This window comes from Megalobrama amblycephala, linkage group LG22, assembly GCF_018812025.1.
Source record: "Megalobrama amblycephala isolate DHTTF-2021 linkage group LG22, ASM1881202v1, whole genome shotgun sequence".
In the NCBI taxonomy this organism is placed as follows: domain Eukaryota; kingdom Metazoa; phylum Chordata; class Actinopteri; order Cypriniformes; family Xenocyprididae; genus Megalobrama; species Megalobrama amblycephala.
Genome location: NC_063065.1, coordinates 22,634,218 through 22,646,282, shown reverse-complemented (window position 1 = coordinate 22,646,282; position 12,065 = coordinate 22,634,218). Strand labels below are relative to the sequence as shown.

The 12,065-nt window shown below is 38.9% G+C and overlaps 1 protein-coding gene and 1 long non-coding RNA gene across 2 annotated transcripts in view; both read left to right on the top strand.

Annotated features, from left to right (window-relative positions):
- LOC125258304 overlaps positions 1-12,065 on the top strand; it is a 725,453-nt gene that overhangs the window by 528,396 nt on the left and 184,992 nt on the right.
- On the top strand, positions 1,305-3,020 carry LOC125258336. The gene is made up of 2 exons (XR_007182587.1): positions 1,305-1,479; positions 2,526-3,020. It is a non-coding gene; the product is annotated as an uncharacterized LOC125258336 (long non-coding RNA).

Below are 12,065 nucleotides of genomic sequence, written 5' to 3'. Positions count from 1 at the left end.
GCCTTCGTACTTGTCCTATGGTTCCCCTCTGGTGTCCGGACAAGTCCAGTCGTTCCCCAGCCGTGGCACGGCGCGGTTGAATTCGTTCCCCCATACGCAGTACGAAGTGAAGTATCGAAAGGGAACGTACTCGGTTACTAACGTAACCTCGGTTCCCTGAGATACGGAACGAGTACTGCGTTACTTGCCGTGCCACGAGGCTGCAGCTATGTCGTCGCTTCAGTCGATATGGCCTGATGGCCTATGGCGAAATGCTCGCTTATATAGGGCTTAACCCCGCCCCTTTCGGCAGGAAAGTTCACGCGCTCGGTCGCCATAGGCCGCGCAGCTGAGCCGCGCCGTCATTGGTTCAACGACTTAACATGAGTGAACCAATGACGATGCAGTTACACTGCGTTATTGAAAAGGCTTCAGTAGCGGGGAAAAAGGGAGACTTTTCCCCCATACGCAGTACTCGTTCCGTATCTCAGGGAACCGAGGTTACGTTAGTAACCGAGTACGTTTATGTTTGTCAGACTGATGAGACACTAGTCTTTGACTTTATATGAACATCTCTCAGTGTGGATGAAGCATTTTCAGCTTTCAGTGCCGCTGTAGAAATAATCTATTCACTCTCATGATTCATTTATATAAGGTGAATGTTTCTGATAATATGTGACCAAGATAAAGTGAGCAGAATTCAGCTGGTCATGTGATCTCAACATGGTGGCCACCATACGGAGGACAAAAGATTTTTTGAAATGACTGGAGACTCATGAGTGTAGATCATTTTAAACATATTCGTCACACACAATAATTATTTCTTTATGAACACATTAATGTACTTCATCTTAAAAAACATGATAACAATGAGAAATCAAGTACTAAATAAATCAATTTTACAGTTTGGTGTCCATCAGGACTCATGAACAAGTCATGTGACACTAGATTAAACAATGTTCATATGAAATGTTCAGAATTATTGATTGATTTATTTGAAGCTGCAGGTTCTTCTGTGAATCATGATGATTGAGCTTCATATGAAGAACAGAAGATCATTATGAGAAACTCACAACATCATCCATGATAAAAGAGGTCAAAGGTCACCTCAGAGGTCACAGATCATCAAATATATTTCTTTAAACAGTGTTATATCAGCACAGGACTAGAGAATGAATGAGAAATATAGGATAGAAAGTCAAACTGTGTGATATCTGTTGTAGATGAATAAACTCTTCAACTGTTTTTCAAGAAATAATAACATTTTAACTTGTTTGTGTGAAAGTGTGTTTGTTTGTTTTGAAACACATTTCATCCAAACTGAATGTGTGAGTGTTGAGAAGATGTGAGTTTCTTCTAATATCAGTGTGTTGAAGTGTTGTTTCTCTCTCTCTGCTGGAGTTTGTGTTCACTCGAGTGGAATAGAGGTTTTTGTACGACCGTTTCATTAGATTGTATCACTGTGGTGGACTTTCGGTGGAGGAACTAAACTGGTGCTCGGTAAGTGTGTCTATTTTGTTCCTTTTAAACTAATATAATTTAGATTTTTAAAACAAGTACAACATTTATTAATTATAATTAATATTAGATATCGTGGTAATTCTTTACTTGGATGCATGTTATAATGCCTTATATCTTGTCATAAAGTATTGAAAGATAAAATGCATTATAGTATTTCTAGATTCATTGTTAGATCTGAAACTGGTTGTTTGTCGTGTTTTAATGCATTATACTTTCTAAAGTTGTAACAATGAAAAGATTATATTATAATGAGGTATAATGTGGTTATGTATTAGGATGTGTATTAAAATACATAATTCATCAGAAATACTTGGTAACATTAACTTAAAATCCTGATGTATAAAGCATTATAAACATATTCGTAATGTACATTATAATGTATTATATATTTTCATAAACAATTATAACCAAAGTTAAAATGCATTGTAATATTTGCAGATTCTGAAATTATTTGTTTTAAGGCATTATACTTTCTAATGGTGTGTTCACTGAATAGATACGTTTTATAATGTATTATAAATATGGTTACAATTATTCATGAAATCAAACAATACATTACAAGGTGCATTAAAAAAAATTAAAATGTGTTATATATAAGAGGTTAAAGTGTTACAAATTGTTTGATGATTATATAATCTAAACATTCAGAAAAAAAATCTAAACATAATTCATATAGTTATTGTAGATGTATTTCATTCTCAATATCATACATTTAAGAAGAGATTTAACATCAGAATATAAATGTTACTTTCTGTATTTCAGTCAATGATACTGAATCTCTTTTGTTCATGTTGTGCTTATAATTCAGTGCTTTATAATGCAATTTATATAAAATATATGTAAGCATATAATTGTTTAATTGTTTTCTAATAATTTAATTTGGTCTGAGCTTTAGTCACAAAACTGCAGTCTGTTGAAATGCTGTGAGTGAATGTCATGAAGGATCAGTGTGTTTTCTTTGAAATGTTGAGTGAAACAGTGTGTTTTCTTTGTGTTTGTGAATGTGTTGTGTTTGTCTCCTGCAGCTGGTCCCACAGTGAAGCCCTCAGTGTCTCTGCTGCCGCCCTCTTCTCTGCAGATCTCTGGAGACTCAGCCGCACTGCTCTGCCTGCTCAGCTCTTACTCTCCACAGGGGGCGCTGGTGAGCTGGACACTGGACGGGTCAGAGGTCACCGAGGGGGTCGTGACCAGCGCAGAGAGCCAGCGGGACGGCCGCTACAGCCGCAGTAGCGTCCTGACCCTCAGCAAAGCACGCTGGGAAGAGGGAGAGGTGTACGTCTGCAGAGTAACACATGATGGAGCTCCTCATGAGGTCTCGTTCCACAAGAGCTCTGAGTGCTGATGTTTCTCTCCTGAAGATGAGCCGTATCTGAGTGTCCTGTGTCAGGCAGGATTCACATGAGTCTAGTGCTGCAGCTGTAGTGATTTACAACTCAATACTGAAAGAGAGCTGGCGTGTCAAAGCACTGTGTGATCTTTCAATCTGCTGTAACATTCAATAAAGCTTCTCAACAAGTTCACTTTGTGTCTGACAACATCATTCAGCTAACAGATGAAGATGCAGGTGCTTTTCACAAGCTTGATGTAGCAGGAAATAAAGTCAAATAAAGCTCTTGGGGTTTGAACATGGTCTCTGGAGACAGAGCTGCTCTATTCTGAGAGGATCACAATCACTCCACCCTGACAATGCAAATGGGCTTTTCAGTCTCACTGTTTGATTGGTCACATGATCTGGACTGGAACACACCAGTTTCACTTCTGCTCTAGTGAAGCAGCACACAGACAAACTGATCATTATATTTATTATGAGAAAACTCAGCCAAAACATCCATAAAAACACCTTTAAACAAAATGCAAATGTCAAACTATCAGATCATCTAATACTATTAAATTTGAAGTGTCTTCATAATATGTGTTATTTTAGTACATTATATGGCTTGTTAGGGGCCAAGCCCCAAAGGGGCTGTAGCCCCTATTGTAATTGTACGTTTTCCCTTTTATTATTATTATTCTTCCTCCCGAATGGGAGTCTATGGCAGCCCTATCAACGGAACATGAGAAAATGATGAAATTTGGCACACTAGTAGTGATGTTCATGTCTAGAAATCTGACCAATTTTGGAGTCTCAAGGACCAACTCTATAGCGCCACCACCAGTTCAAAAATTCAACATTCTAAAGTTTATAACTTTTGAACCATTTGCTCTAGAAAAATACAATTTAGTACATCTGATTCGTCTCTTCATGCTGATTCTATTCAAATTCTTACATTAAGTCTCCGCCCATTACAGTAGCGGCCATTTTGAAAAGTACAGTATTCCGTTTTTTCGCTACTCCTCCTTCAAAATTTGTCCAATTTTGTCCAAACTTTGATCAGGTGATCTTTGGTCTGAGCCGCACAGAAATGACTGAACAGATTTTTTTTATTCATCTTTGTTCAAAAGTTATGATGTCACGAAGTTAACGAGGTTGACCCAAAATTGCTATAGAGGCTGTATCTCGGCCAAACTTTGAGCAATCAAAACTAAAATTGGTACACTTGATCAAGACCATGATCTGAGGTTCCATGCCAAATTTGGGAACAGCGCCACCTACAGGTCATGAGATCTGAAAAATGGCTATTTTGGCCAATAACTTTTGAACACTTTATTAGAAAATCAAGATCTTGGTGTCTATGGATTCCCTGTGCCATGCCGAATCCGAGGATATCGAATTCGTCAACATCGGATGAACCACGTGTCCGCCATTTTGAATTTTGTCATAAATTGCAATAACTTTTAAACAATTTGACATATCTTCACACAAATTGGTATGTATGACCTTTAGAAGGTCCTGAAGGTACCTGAGAAGTTTCAACACAGCGCCACCTACTGTTCCACAGATGTAATGATTATTGCAAAACCACTTATAACTTTTGAAAACACTTTCCAAAATGTGTATGCTTTATGTCATTTTATTCCCTGGCTTATGCCGATTCCGACGATGTGTCATTTGTCATTTTCCTTAAATGTACCTGTCCGCCATATTGAAATAAATGGAAAACAGTTTTTTCGCTACTCCTCCTACAATTTTTGTCCAATTTTGTCCAAAATCAGCTCAGGTGATCTTTGGACCGAGCCGCACAGAAATGACTGAATGGATTTTTGATATTCGCTACCATTCCCAAGATATTCATCTCTGAATGTGACCTTGCTTGTGTTTGTTGTCTTATGCTAGTTAGCTTAGCATGCTAATTGCTTAGCATGCTAACCAGTTGTCATTCTCTTTAATGTGGCTCTTCAGTTATCAAGTTAACCATGAGCTTCATTAGCATTAAGTTAGCTTAGCATGCTAATATGGTTAGCATGCTAAGTAATGCTTTTTTTGTGAATTCTTTGTTAGACTAAAAGGTTTCTTCCACAGTCTGTTGAATGTGCATCCTCAAGTAGCTCAATGTGTAAAGCCAGTTATCTGAAGAGCCCTGTATCCGAAGTTAGTGGGTTCGAATCCCAGGTGGAGCGGTTTTATAAAATAGTGTGTTTTGATTCCTTTACTGCCTCTTGGATTAGAAATAAATGCTTTTTGTTTCATGCTGTGTTCATTTTCATCTAAGCTTATGTACATTCTGAGTTCATTCTTGCCCGTAATTCTGAACCAGCTGTTTCATGTTTGTTCATTTTCTGCTGTTTTTCCTCTTCCTGCTCTGTATTGCACTACAGCATGATGAGCTGCAGAATGATCTAAAGTGCAGCTTTATAAGAATTCTTCATTTTGAGTTCATTTTCACATGAACTAATAAACTTCGGCAGGTGTGGAAACATTCACTTGCACAGTGGTGCAATGAGATGAGAAATGGACCTTGGACCCGGAGGTCGTGGATTCGAATCTCGTGTGGGGTTCCTTTATACAATTGTGTGTAATGAGTCATTTTGATACCTTTTTTATCCAAATAAGGATTGTGCTAATCTTTATTCCTCTTCAATGAGATACAAGTATTTTAGTTCATTCCGTGTTCGTTCTCTGAACTTCTATTGATTTTCATTTCATTTCCACCTGTCCTTCTGAACCAGATGTTTTGCATGTACATTCAATTTCTGCTGTTTTTGCTCTTCCTGCTCCGTATTGCGCTACTGCCCCTACTGGGGCTTGGCCCCGAATTGCTGCTTGCAGCTATATTTTTTTTTGTTTTCAAATGTATGCATTTTTGCCTATAAAGTAAACATAGCCTATATTTTAGGATGTTTATATATTTTTCATTGAAACAGATATTCAGGCTTATTTTTGCATTGTAAATTATTGTACGACTCACCGCATCACTGACAAACATTTTAAAAATAAAACGTGTGTATCTTACCGTTTCCTTCTAAATCTAGCCTTCAAATACAATGGCGTTTTCATAATATTGGTAAGACCATGAAATGTGCAGGACACCAGTAGCACACCTGCGTTCAGCAGAGGTTGTACAGTACTGTGTACAGTAGCTACTCGTCGGATGATCACCGCGCGACTCCTTCAGTGTCATTATGCCATTATGTTGCTAAGCTATCTCTGCTTAGACGAAGTGCGCATCATTGATCATTATTCGTGCAAAAACATTTTCGAGTTCTGCTATTTAGAGCTTGACTTTTAATTTAAAGCGTAATTATCATGCACCAAGCAATCGTCATTGTAGTTAAAACATTAAAACACAGCATGCCATAGGAAAAGTGTTCTAAAGCAGCACATCCACTACAAATATTTGTACTTTTTTGTGAGTATGCGATGTTTATACATCAGACCCCAGGTGACAGGCACAATTTGTCTGTTTAAATCTATATTAAAGGTCCCGTTTTTTGTGGTTTTTTGAAGCTTTGATTGTGTTTATAGTGTGCAATATAACATGTGTTCATGTTTCGCGTGTAAAAAAAAACAGTATTTTTCACATAATTTACTTATCTGTATACCGCTGTTTCCACTGTCATAAAAACGGGCTGATGACTTCCTTGCTCTATGAAGTCCCTCCTTCAGAAATACGTAACGAGTTCTGATTGTGCCAGCGGTTCCTGTGTTGTGATTCGACAGCTCTGAGCGCTCCTTGCCCGGAAAGGTCACGCCTCTTACCATAACGTGGAGATGCACGCGCTCAGTGTTATTGTAAACATGTCTTTAATTTTACCCTATCAATTTGAGCCGGAATCAGACCCGGTGATTGGACTGCGGGATGAAAATAACAGCGTTTCGACGACATGGCGACAAACACACTCTACAAACGCAACTCTTGTGTATTCCTGTGGGCGGAGGTTAGTCAAAAAACTGTTTTAGTGACGTCATTAAAGAAGGAAGTAGAGGGATGTAGTCCAAACTGGCCGTTCGATGTAGGCGACTTCTGTTAAATAAAATATCTCGCTTGGCATTGAACTTTGAGCTTTAAAATTTTACAGCTTTTATTTATACTCTAACAACAACATTACACACTAACTAAAGTTTGAAACATGGGATCACGAAGAACGGGACCTTTAAAGACCCATCTCTTGTTGAATGTTAGGATTGTCATGTTGCATAAATAAGGTAAACTATAACCAGAAACACTACCTACAACATCCGATATACTTGTTTCATCATACGAAGAATGACATTTATGCTAAAATTAGTCTGTCTGTCTCATTCCATTTCCAGAACAGATGGTTGAGATGACCACAACAGCCCTGAATGTCAGCAGAGAACATGACAACTAAACAAGCTCTGGAGACAGATCTGCTGTGAAGACCTCATCAACACAACAGTCTACAGCACAGATCTTCAGCAAAGATCACGAGAACCAGACGAGACCTCTGCAAGGCCACTTCAACTTCTCTTCCCTCTACATATGCCATTGTGCTGTGTTCGTTCCTCAAGCTGAATGATATCAGTCCACAATCTAACTTCTGATGTGCTGAATCATAATCACACTGTGTTTGTTTGGCCAGAGGAAAACTGGCCCTCGACTGAGTCTGGTTTCTCCCAGGGTTTTTTCTTCATTCTGTCATCTGATGGAGTTTGGGTTCTTGTCACTATCGCCTCTGGCTTGCATAGTTGGACACCTACTTTTCAATAATATTGATCTGACTGCATTGACACTATTGGATGAGAACTCAACAGAGCTGGATTATGACATTACTGTTTTCTGCAGAACTGATTTATAGTTGAATTGAACTCATTGAACTGAACTGAAATGAAACAACACTGAAATGACTTCAGCTGAACAATCACACTGTCTTTTGCTCCATTACAGTATTTAATTCTGTTTGCATAATTGAATTCACTATTTTCCAGTTTATCACTGTAAAGCTTCTTTGAAACAAACTGTAATGTAGCTTATAAAGCACTTTGTGAAGGTGACTTAACTTGAAATTTGGAAATTATTGCTAAAAGAATTTTTATGTGTAAGAAAGAATGTTGTTTCTCCATTTAATATACAGTAAATAATTAACTTAGTATTTAGTGGTTTAAAATGTATGTTGTTAGTAAATGTTTATAGTGTATTCATTGTTAATACTTATAGTGTATTTGTTAATTTTATAATAAAATGTCTTCATCTTTTTAAATGGTTGATTGTGTTTCACTTGAATTACATTTAGCAGTTTCTGGACCACATCTGGCCCGGGGACCAAGCCGAATCTCAGCCAGATGTGTTTTACAGTGCCTGGGCCAGACCTGGGCCATATAAAACAATTTAAGTCAATTTCCAGTGTGCTGGCCAGATCTGGGCCACATCCATAAATAAGAGTCTTTTTACAGGGTGTGGGCCGCATCTGGGCCAGAGGAAGTTGTTTTGTCCGTTTTCAGTGTGAGGACCAGTTTTGGGCCGGGGACCCAGCCAGAACTGGGCCGGAATTGAAGCAAGGATGTGGCCCAGTAGTGGGCCGGACAAATTTTGCTATCTGGGGTGAAGCGCGAAAAAGGTCTCGTTCGTTCATCGGCATTGCTGGCATAGACTGGCAGCTGGAGAGTTTGTCGGCACGCGGCAGATTTATCTTCCATTATCGTCATCAACTCTGGTAAGTAAATATACGTTCATATTTGTGCAATGACTTTTAAAATTACATCTATGAAGTAATCATCCATGTATTTGTTTACATTAATCAATGTTTATTGATCACATTGGACCATTGCTAATCCAGTTTGGCCAGTTATGTAGCCTAGCTAGTTTAGTCAGCAAACTAAAGATAAAAATCTATAAAACTAGCCAACTATTACTTCTTTTTCTTTTATTTATTTATTATTTAACGTAGGCTACATTATTTCATTAAGTTCACGAAATGTGGTGGTTGCTAACGTTAGATTAATTTAATTTCAGGATATTTCGATCCTCTCGTATTTAAAATAAAACTTAATAAAAAAAAAACTTAATAAATAAAACTTGAAATATCTGCACCGAATTCAGTGTGTGTGTGTGTGTGTGTGTGTGTGTGTGTGTGTGTGTGTGCACGCGCGCGCCCAGCCAGCAATGACACGTGGGGCCCAGATGGGTTAACTACGGGTTCCATGGGTACTGTGTGGGCATGGGCTTTGGCTGGGTGAAATCAGCGGGTCCCATGTAGGTTTTGTAGTACGAGTCCCACATAGGAAGCCCATATGAGCTGATTACATGGGCCCCATAAGGGACAGGCATGGGCCAAGTGGGCATGGGTTTGATCTGGGAACACATATATGGGTCTTGCATGGCATATTTATGGGCCAAGTGGGCATGGGTTTGAACTGGGAATGCACATATGGGTGCTGCATAGAATTTTTATGGGCCAAGTGGGCATGGGTTTGATCTGGGAACACATATATGGGTCTTGCATGGCATATTTATGGGCCAAGTGGGCATGGGTTTGAACTGAGAATGCACATATGGGTCCTGCATAGAATTTTTATGGGCCAAGTGGGCATGGGTTTGATCTGGGAACACATATATGGGTCTTGCATGGCATATTTATGGGCCAAGTGGGCATGGGTTTGAACTGGGAATGCACATATGGGTGCTGCATAGAATTTTTATGGGCCAAGTGGGCATGGGTTTGATCTGGGAACACATATATGGGTCTTGCATGGCATATTTATGGGCCAAGTGGGCATGGGTTTGATCTGGGAACACATATATGGGTCTTGAATGGCATATTTATGGGTCAAGTGGGCATGGGTTTGAACTGAGAATGCACATATGGGTCCTGCATAGAATTTTTATGGGCCAAGTGGGCATGGGTTTGAACTGGGAACACATATATGGGTCTTGAATGGCATATTTATGGGTCAAGTGGGCATGGGTTTGAACTGAGAATGCACATATGGGTCCTGCATAGAATTTTTATGGGCCAAGTGGGCATGGGTTTGAACTGGGAACACATATATGGGTCTTGCATGACATATTTATGGGCCAAGTGGGCATGGGTTTGATCTGGGAACACATATATGGGTCTTGAATGGCATATTTATGGGCCAAGTGGACATGGGTTTGAACTGGGAATGCACATATGGGTCTTGAATGGCATATTTATGGGTCAAGTGGGCATGGGTTTGAACTGGGAACACATATATGGGTCTTGAATGGCATATTTATGGGCCAAGTGGACATGGGTTTGAACTGGGAATGCACATATGGGTCTTGAATGGCATATTTATGGGCCAAGTGGACATGGGTTTGAACTGGGAATGCACATATGGGTCCTGCATAAAAATTTTATGGGCCAAGTGGGCATGGGTTTGAACTGGGAATACATATATGGGTCTTGAATGGCATATTTATGGGTCAAGTGGGCATGGGTTTGAACTGGGAATGCACATATGGGTCCTGCATAGAATTTTTATGGGTCAAGTGGGCATGGGTTTGAACTGGGAAAACATACATGGGTCTTGCATGATATATTTATGGGCCAAGTTGGCATGGGTTTGAACTGGGAACACATATATGGGTCATATATATATTTATACAACAGTTCTGTCTGGTTCTCGAATCTGATTGGCTGATAGCCATGCGATATTTCAGCGATAACAGCACTCCTCCTACCTTTTCACCGTTTGTATCACTCCGCTTGAAGTGACCGTCATGGCGGCCGACCAAATCAACCGCAATTTTTACAAATACTACTTGTTGTACCACAAACTGTAGTTTTAATAATTTTTAGGCGAGAATGTAGTTGTTTAGATCTGAAATATGTGACTCATATTTAATAACAGTGCCTATTTTACAACTTGTTTTGACGTTTTCGGAGATGTGAGCTCCAGGGCGTCAGCGGCCGTTCAGTGCTTCTGTAACCGCCGAGAACAGCTTAATCTCGGCCAGTGCTTCGTGGATTTGCCGCTGGCTCTTATAGTGGTTAAACATGAGACATTATTCAATTTGAGTACATAGAACAGGCAATCTTTGGTCTTTATTAATCTATTATTTGTTCCAGAGCAAGTCGAAATTGTGCTATGTTAAATTTGATAATAATAAACGACGTTATGTTACATCATTATATATAGGCTAGCATATTGGCTTCAACTAGACGGGACATATCAGACGAAGACTCTTCTCCGCTCTTCAAATACGTAAAACATTAAACTTTATAAACATAGGGTTTTTTGAGTAAAGAAAACGCTTTACAATTTTTTTTTCAAACATCAGATCTTTATTTACCTTGGCATTGCATAGAGGAGATGTCCAAACTGCGTGCGCACTTCATTCACGAGGGGAGGCGGATTAATGTAATGAGGTTTGATTGACAGTTTGAGGATCCAATGGAGTTAAGAGGTTTTGTCACAAGCTCTTTAAAATCCTTTTCATTTGTTAAATATTTGTAAAACCCACATACAAGCGTAAATGTTTTTTGTTTTGTTTTTGTTTTTTGTAAATAACTAGTGCTTTGTTTGACTGAACTGTACAATTGTGCTTATTTGTTGTTCAATAAATATTATTTTATATAAATATGTCCATTAGTAAGTAATATGGATTGAGTGAAAGTTACATTAATACGCCATTAGATGGCGGCAACACTTTACAGGAGGAATGAGTCAGTGAAGCACAAGAGACTTTTAAATTGAAAGGAACTTTTGCAAAGGAAGTTGTTTTTAGCGCTGTGGTGTTATACAAAGATCGCTTTCCTCAGAGGACATTCAAACGGACTTTTATAATGGATATAATATTATGGACATCGACTTGAAGAATGAATGTAATGCAATATATCAGACAGGTAATAGCCTACTCTCTCTCTCTAATACTGTATAAAATTCAATGTGTTTCAATGAAGCGACTCGACGTTCCTTCGTTACTAGTTCTAAAGTGACGTTTTAGAGTTAGTAACGGAGGCTTGGTCCAACTGACAACTTGAGATATGAATCCGTGGCGGAAGGAAGTAGTGCTGCACAAAAGAGGGTTTTAAAGACACTCCGTTGTTGTTCTTATTTATTTACACACTCGTGCCGTCACTTGGGTAAAGTTGGTTTTATATTCGCACATTCAGACATCCGTATTCAATAGCCTTGTTAATCACACTACATTGGACATTCAGTGGACATTCACAAGTAAATATGCCATTAAAACAATACTTGCCTATTTTGATCGGCTGTGAAAAATGTTGTAAGTTGACAATCGTTGGTTGTCAATATC